The sequence below is a fragment of the Hyperoodon ampullatus genome, assembly GCF_949752795.1.
Source record: "Hyperoodon ampullatus genome assembly, chromosome: X".
NCBI classification, from domain to species: domain Eukaryota; kingdom Metazoa; phylum Chordata; class Mammalia; order Artiodactyla; family Ziphiidae; genus Hyperoodon; species Hyperoodon ampullatus.
The window spans coordinates 37,029,849-37,037,868 of NC_136913.1; positions in this window are offsets into that span (position 1 = coordinate 37,029,849).

Below are 8,020 nucleotides of genomic sequence, written 5' to 3' on the forward strand. Positions count from 1 at the left end.
CTAGTCCTCTTTTATAGCACGTGTGGCAGAGGACAAGTTGTATGCGTTTGGGTCGCCCAAGAAGTAGATGCCAAGATGGGATTAGATAGGAAAGCCAGTCGTCGGCAAGGAAGCAGGAAAATGAAAGGAGAGCTTTCAGACCTCAATCAGGTCAGACACTCGTGGAAGGAGAAGGGAAGGAACACTCTCAGAGTGCAGTGTAGTGCCAAGAAATCTCCAGCCAGGTTGTGCAGAGTCTTGAGCTAAAGTCAACCAGTGGAGGAACCCCACATCTGGCCAGAATGAGCGGCCTTTGTACTGCTGCTGTGCGCAGTCACTGGCTGGAACAGCCTCCGACCCCCGGGGAAATGTGGCCTTGGCCTGAACGTGGTAGTCGTTCCAGAGGAGAAAGACAGCTGGGGCCTTCCATGAAATATGCTCCCTGAGCTGCAGGTCTGAACAGTGCGCTCTCATGGCCGGCACAGCAACCCTCCCCAGCAGCTTGGTTCTGGCTGCCTGCCCGCAGGGACTTCATGCAGGGACAGCCTGCTCAGGGTGAGGCCTGGCGGATCAATCCTCCCGTTTGTCCAAGCCAGAGGGCTCTGGGAAGGAGGGTGCTGTGGACTGAATGTTGGTGTCTCCCTCAAATTTCATATGTTGAAAGCTTAACCTTCAATGTGCTGGTATTTGGAGGTGGGGCCTGTGGGAGGTGATTAGGTCATAAGGGTGGAGCCCTCATGACCGGGATTAGTGCCTTTATAAGAGGCCAGAGAGCTAATTAGCCCCTTTCTGCCATGTGGGGATACAAGGAGAAGTTGGCAATCTGCAACCCAGAAGAGGGCCCTCTCCAGAACCCAACCATGCAGATACCCTGATCTCGAACTTCTAGCCTCCAGGACTGTGAGAAAGAAATTTCTGTTGTTTATAACGTCCCCAGTCTATGGCTTTTTTTTGTAGCAGGTCGAACAGACTAAGATATGGAGTGACTTCAGTGTGAGGGGGAGAGACACACCCTCCCCCAAACCAGACCCAAATCCAAACCCCAAACTCTGAACCTGGGCTTTGGGAGGGGCCTTAGTGGGGAGAGGCTGCAAAACCTTTTGGGCCTTCTGTTTGTGACAGAATCCTAAGACCTTTTAGAAAAGGAAGAAGAGTGTTTTAACCTGTCTTCGTTTCATCTCTCTCTGCAGAAGCAGTTATGAGAGGCATTGAAAAAAGTCTGAGATGAAAATTACATTTTTTTCTTTTTTTCCCCCCTCAAACTTATTATTTTGAAATTTTTCAAACCTATAAAAAGTTGAAAGAACACTTTAATATACCCTTTGCCTAGATTCACCAATTATTATTTTGCCATGCTTTTGTTATCTGTGTGTGTATACTCTTTTTGCTGAATCATTTGAAACTAAATTACAGACATCATGATAATTCACCCCTAAACACCCTAGCATACATCGTCCAAGAATAAGAGCATTTTCCTACATAACTGCAACGCCATTATCACTCCTAAGAAAATTTACATTTATTCAATAATATCCTCTAATTTATGGTCTTTATTTCAATTTCCCCATTGACTCTGTAGTGATAGAAACCACATCAGTGGTTGTCTGAGGTGAGGGGAATGTTGAAAGCAAAGAGGCACAAAGGAACTTAGATTCTTGACTGGGAGTGGTGGTTACATGGGTATAAAATTGTCAAAACTCACAGAACTATACATTTAAAATGGGTGTCTTTTACTGTATCTAAATTATACCTCAATGAGATTGAGTTTAAAAATTTCCCCAATAGTCTCAAAAGTGGTTTGTTGTTTTTGTTGTTGTTTTTTGCTTATTATCCAATTTATTAGTCAAAAGTGTTTTATAACTATTTTTTCCCTGATCTAGGATACTATCAAGGTTCATGCATTGCATTTCGTTGTCTTGTCTCTTCAATCTTCTCGAATCTAGAACATTCCCTCCTGCTTTTGTTTTTCATGGCAGTGTTTAAAAAATAGAAATAAAAGAAAGCCAGGCCACTTGTCTTGCAGAATATCCCACATTCTGGATTTATCCATTTCCTCATGATTGGATTCAGGTTCTGAATTTTTGACAAGAACACTGCAGAGGTGATGCTGTGTCCTTCTTACTCTTATTCATCATGTTGGGAGGCATATGGTGCCAGTCTCTTCCTCTACGGGTGAGGCTCACCTTGTACGTTCCGTGCTACACACTCAGGGTCAGCCATTTTTTCAAGCAACCCCTGGTTCTTGATAGTGGAGAATGGTATTTAGATACCAAGAACTTGGTCCTGGATGTGTTCATTGCTACTGAGGTATTAATGTTTTTTAGGCCCTTTTAGTGGGCAGACAGAGCTTGTATTTGTTTAAATACTGAGTTGACAATTCAAATCCAACATCACAAGGTTCTTTCTCCCTTCTGCACATTCCATATTCATACCTCCCTTCTCACACAGAAGTTCCCAAAATTACCAATGTATTTATCATTTGCTCTATCTTATAATGCCTATAAAATACAATTTCAATACAAACATCACTACACGAGATCTGCTAAGTAAAGTTCATGATATCTTTGCAGTTATATTTGTCCTTAGAATATATTCCACTAAGGATGTATGCTCTGTGTGGTAATGTCAATGGGATACAAAGTTTCATTTGTTCCTATTTATATTCAAATTCAGCATTTATCTTTATTCATCTGTTTTTGGTTTTTGAATATTTAAAACATTAAAAACTATATAATAGGTGTACACAGAGTCTTGCCCCACCCCTGACTGAGCTTTTGCCATTGAGGACTAGCATGTGCCATAATTTCTCTCTCTGCCAGTTTTCCCAGTGACCAGGTCATCACCAGATGGTAGAGATACGGAAAACAAATTTAATCTGCAGGAATTTACAAATTGTATGTGAAGAGACAGGATCATTTCAGGGTCTTTTTATTTATTTATTTATTTTTAAGTATACAACTTTTTAGAAAGGGGAAGCATTTATCTAGTGCCTACTACCTGTTGGGTATTGTGCTTGGTGCTCTCATTTAATCCTCACAACTCTGAAAGACAAGTATTGATGCTCATTAAAAAAAAACCAACAAAAACCTTTTAGTGTAGAAAATTTCAAATACAACCCAAAGTAGAAGAGTATAGTGCAAATAAACCCCCATGTACCCATCATCCATTTCAACAATTACCCACTGATGATCAGGCTTGTTTCATCCATACATACCTCCCCCTTCCCCCGCCTCCTGGATGATTTTGATGCAAATCCCAGATATCTTATCATTTCATCCATAAATATTTCAGCATGTATTATTAAAAGATAAGGTCTCTACCAAAAAAATGTTCAGTGTTCCTATTTGCCTGTTTTTCACAAATATTTTCTTTTTTTAGTTTGTCTGTTCAAACTGGACTCTAAGATCCATATTTTGCAGTTGGTATTTCTCTTAAATCTCTTTTAGTCTATAGGTTCCCCCCTCCGTTTTTTTTTTTTTTTCCCACTTACAGTTTGAAGAAACCAAATCATGTGCCTTACAGAGCCTCAATCTGGCTTTTTCTGAATGCATACCCATAATGACCTAACATGTTCTTCTGTCCCCTGTATTTCCTGTAAATTGTAAATAGATCCTAAACATGCACTGTCCAGTATGGTAGCCACTTGCCACATGTGGCTACTGAGCACTTGAAATGTGGCCAGTCCAAATTGAAAAGTGCTATAAAATATAAATTGGATTTTTTTAAAGTTTTAGTAGAAAAAAACAAAAGTAAACTATCTCATTAATAATGATTTTTATATTGATAACATGTTGAAATGGTAATGCTTTGGATATATTGAGTTAAAATATTAAGATTAATTTCATCTGTTTCTTTTCCCTTTTTAAAATGTAGCTACTAGGGAATTCCCTGGTAGTCCAGTGGTTCAGACTCCACGCTTTCACTGCTGAGGGCCCGGGTTCAATCCCTGGTTGGGGAACTAAGATCCCATAGGCCGCCTGGCGTGGCCAAAATCAAGCAAAGAAAAAAAAACCCTCTAAAAAAAAGAAACAAAAACCCAAAACACCTCTAAATAAAAAATGTAGTTATTAGAATATTCTAAATTACACAGGTGACTCACATATTTCTATTGGGCAGCGCTGGTCTAGAGGCTCATCAGTTTCAGGTTCAATCTTTTGGCAAGACTACTTCATAGGAGGTGAAGTGTTTGCTTATCAGGAGGCTCAGAATACCTGGTTGTTCCTTTTTGTGTTTTCTTTCTATTTTCGGTAATGTTGGCATTCATGAACGGTCATTGCCTGGATCTACCATTTCATTAAGGGTTGTAACCTGGTAACACCTTATATTGGCTGTAATACTGTTGTAAAGCAAAACATTTCATGTAGGAAAGGCAGGGAAATGCTTCATTTTTTCCCCTATATTTGCCAGTATCAAATGATGGGGTTTTCCCTATCATCCCTCCAAAGAGATCAATGAGTTTGTTGTTTTATATATACCATTCATTATGAACTCATGGATTTGAACATATTTAATGTTTACCGTACTCCCCCCTTATCAATGGGGGATACGTTACAAGACCCCCCAGTGGATGCCTGCAACTGCAGACAGTATCAAACTCTATACCCAGGGGCTACGATACCGCGACAGTTGATCTGATGACCCAGTTGCCTACTAAGTGACTAACAGGCAGGTAGCATATACAGCGTGGATAAGCTGGACAAAGGGACGATTCACGTCCTGGGCAGGACTGAGCAGGACGGAGCAAAATTTCATCCTGCTACTCAGGACAGTGCACAATTTAGAACTTAGGAATTGTTTCTGGAATTTTCCATTTAATATTTTCAGACCAAGGTTGACTGTGGGTAACTGAAACCTCAGAAAGCGAAACTGCAGATGTGGGTGGTGGGGTAGGGAACTACTTTATATTCTTTGCAGTTATCCTCACTGATGCTAAAAGTGGCCCATATTTATAGGGGCTTCTCCAAGTTGGCTACTGAGTCTGACACAGCCCTACCAGCTTATATTGTGTATGTCCATACTCCCTGCCAACTCTCACTGGGATCAACCATTTCTCAAAGGAACCTCAATTCTCTTTAGTGAGAAAAGGTATTTAGAAACCACAGTCTGGGAGTTGGTGGTGCTCATTTCTATTAGTTATTATTTCTAGGCATTTTCAGTGGACAGAAGGAAACCTTTTTTTTTTTTTAATTCATCATGAGTGCATACTGATACTTCTAATTCAAGTTCAGGACTACACAATTTCTTTTTCTTTTCGTTTCTTTTTTCTTTTTTTTGGCCACACCACGTGGCTGGCGGGATCTTATTTCCCCAACCAGGGATCAAACCCGCACCTTCAGCAGTGAAAGCATGGAGTCCTAACCACTGGACTGCCAGGGAATTCCCAAGGACTACACAATTTCTATTTAACCTCACCAGACCTATATTTGTATCTCCTTTCTCCCATGCTAAAAATCCCAGTTCTTGACCATGCCAGATACTTTTTGCTTCATCTCACGACACAAACAGGACAGTATCAGCATAACAATGCTGACACTATTGCCAAGGATAGGATTAGTGAAAATAATCTAAACCGTTTCTGTACTTTTTTGTCCTTAGGGCAAGGGATTATACAATCACTTTATTGTGTTTTAAAGTCACTTGAAGTAGTTCCTTTCCGTGTGGTTATGCTTCCGACTGGATAGTTAAGGTTAGTTTCACTTTGCTTTTTGATTTGACATTGCTTTTGGTTTATAATTATGTAAACTCTAAAGTCAAATCGGTATTATACGAACATTCAGAGAAGTGAAGCTTCCACCCCTTTTCCTGGCAGCTTGTTCTTCTTTACCCAGAGGTAACCATTTCTAAAGCAATTTAGAGCTAGCTCTCAATTCCTTGTACAGTTGCATAGTACCCACTGTGCAGATGTACCACTGTTACTTCAGACAGGGCCCGGCTGATGGTGATTTGGGTGTTTTCACCCCTTTGCTGTTACACTATTGGGCCAATTTGATGAGACTGAAAGAGGAAGATGCCCAAGTGCACACAGATGCTAAGCATATTAAGATTAGATTTGGTGGGAGTCGTAGAAAAACTCAAAATAACAGTGGCTTCAACAGAACTGTTTAGTTTTCTCAAACATAAAAAGGTAGGCAGAGCAGGGCAGGGCTGGTATGGTGGCTCTGTGCCACTAGGTCCTCAGGTACCCAGGCTCCTCCAAATACATTGAGTGCTTGACTTCCATGCTTCATGGTCCAGGGTGGGTGCTGTGGCTACAGCAGTCACAACCACATTGTAGCCAGGAGGTAGGACCAGACAAAGGGAATGACCTTGACCTTTAGAGGCACCTTCAGAAGAACCATACTTCTACTCTCCACCTTGGTAAGCAGTATGAGTGAATCTATACCTGGGAGCCCGCTGCAGCCAGTATGACCTCATTTATACCATATCTTCACTGTGCAGAGCTCTACACCCAGTGGATGCACTCCCTCTGCTCCCGTTGTGGGGGGAGGGCGGGGGGCGTGTGCGTCTACACCTATGGTACCTCCTCTTTACCCATGGCCACAACCTTAAATGTCTCCTAAACCAAGCCCATTACTTACTTCCCCTGCACCCCTTAAACCTGTGGCTCCCACTTATTTTTTTGGCTTTATTAATAAAATGATCTTCATCCAGGATAGAACCTCAGTTGGTCTCAGGCCCCCCCTGTACCACCAGCACAAATGCAAATACAAACAGCCAAATATCTTGGAGTTTGTCACTGCTTTTATTTGGGCTCTCGGGAGCCCCTTATTACCTATAGAAGTTCAGGCTCACTGGTGTTCCTTCGTTTCGATCATTCCTGCAGGTCTTGCTATTTAGTCTTTCTCTCCTGTTGTTTGAGATGATTTCCTAATAAACAATATCCAGCAAACTGTGAACACTGGTTTTAACTCTGGAGTGGGGAATGGGAGGAAGGGTTGGCTTGGGATGACAAGAACCTCTATTTCTGAAATGCTGGGATTTTTTTTAAAACAATGAAAGTGTATTTTTTTATGATCAAAAAATTAGTAAATCAAGAACACTGTTGGTTCCCTTTTGTCTTCAGGATACATCCCAAGCATCATTTGGTGCTCACCAACAATGGGCTCTCTCTCATTTCCACCTCTGACAGTGCTGGATTTCCCCATTCCCAAACACGGCTCACTTTTCCCACCTGCCAGGTCACAGAGCTTGCAGGTCCCCTCCCTCTGCATACTTTACGACCCCACTCAAGTACATCATCTCCATGGCGCCTTCCGTCTGCTCTGCCTAGGTGTTCTCAGGGTTTATTGCAAGACTGAAAAGCACTAAGGGCATTCTGATCCCAAATGGATTTGATACAAGGAATCAGAAGCTTATAAAATCTTTGGGAGGGCTGGAGGAATGTGAGTCAGGGATGATACTGGAAGCACTGGATTTAAGAACAGTCTGCTGAGGTTGTCATCCAGGCATCACCACAGTCACTACTGTGTCTCATTACCCACAAAGCTGAAGACCCAGTGTTGGAAGGCTGATCGAGTCACTAAAACTGGCCAGCATGTCTCCCTAACCCTTCTTACCAGCAGCAAGTAGAACAGGAAGATGCCTCTACCTCGCTCTGCCTTCCAAACCAACCATTCAGAATCCTAGCGGCAAGGGAGCCTAGTAGTTTTCAGGTTTCTAGACTCTGCACTGAAAGAAGGAATTAAAAGGATGTAGGATGGAAATTGATAGTACCCAACAGGGATACTGCTGCAAGAAGTAAGAGCAGTAGAGTAGCTGAGTGGTCAAAACTACAAGCCTTGACTATTGGGCCAAGCAGGTTTGGACTTCGTGTTAAAAGGTAACAGAAAAACACGAGGTCTGGAGGGAGAAGTGACACAATGGAAGTCCTGTTTCTGGAAAAAGTATTCCTAAAGATAAAGGGTTGGCCATGATGAAGCTACTGTAGTCCATCAAGGTCAAAGGCAATGTAAAAGCCTACTACGGCATCAGAGGAGTTAAGGTTGAGAAGGATCTGAGAAACATCAACATATATTATATGTCTATGAATTGAGTTTTCAGG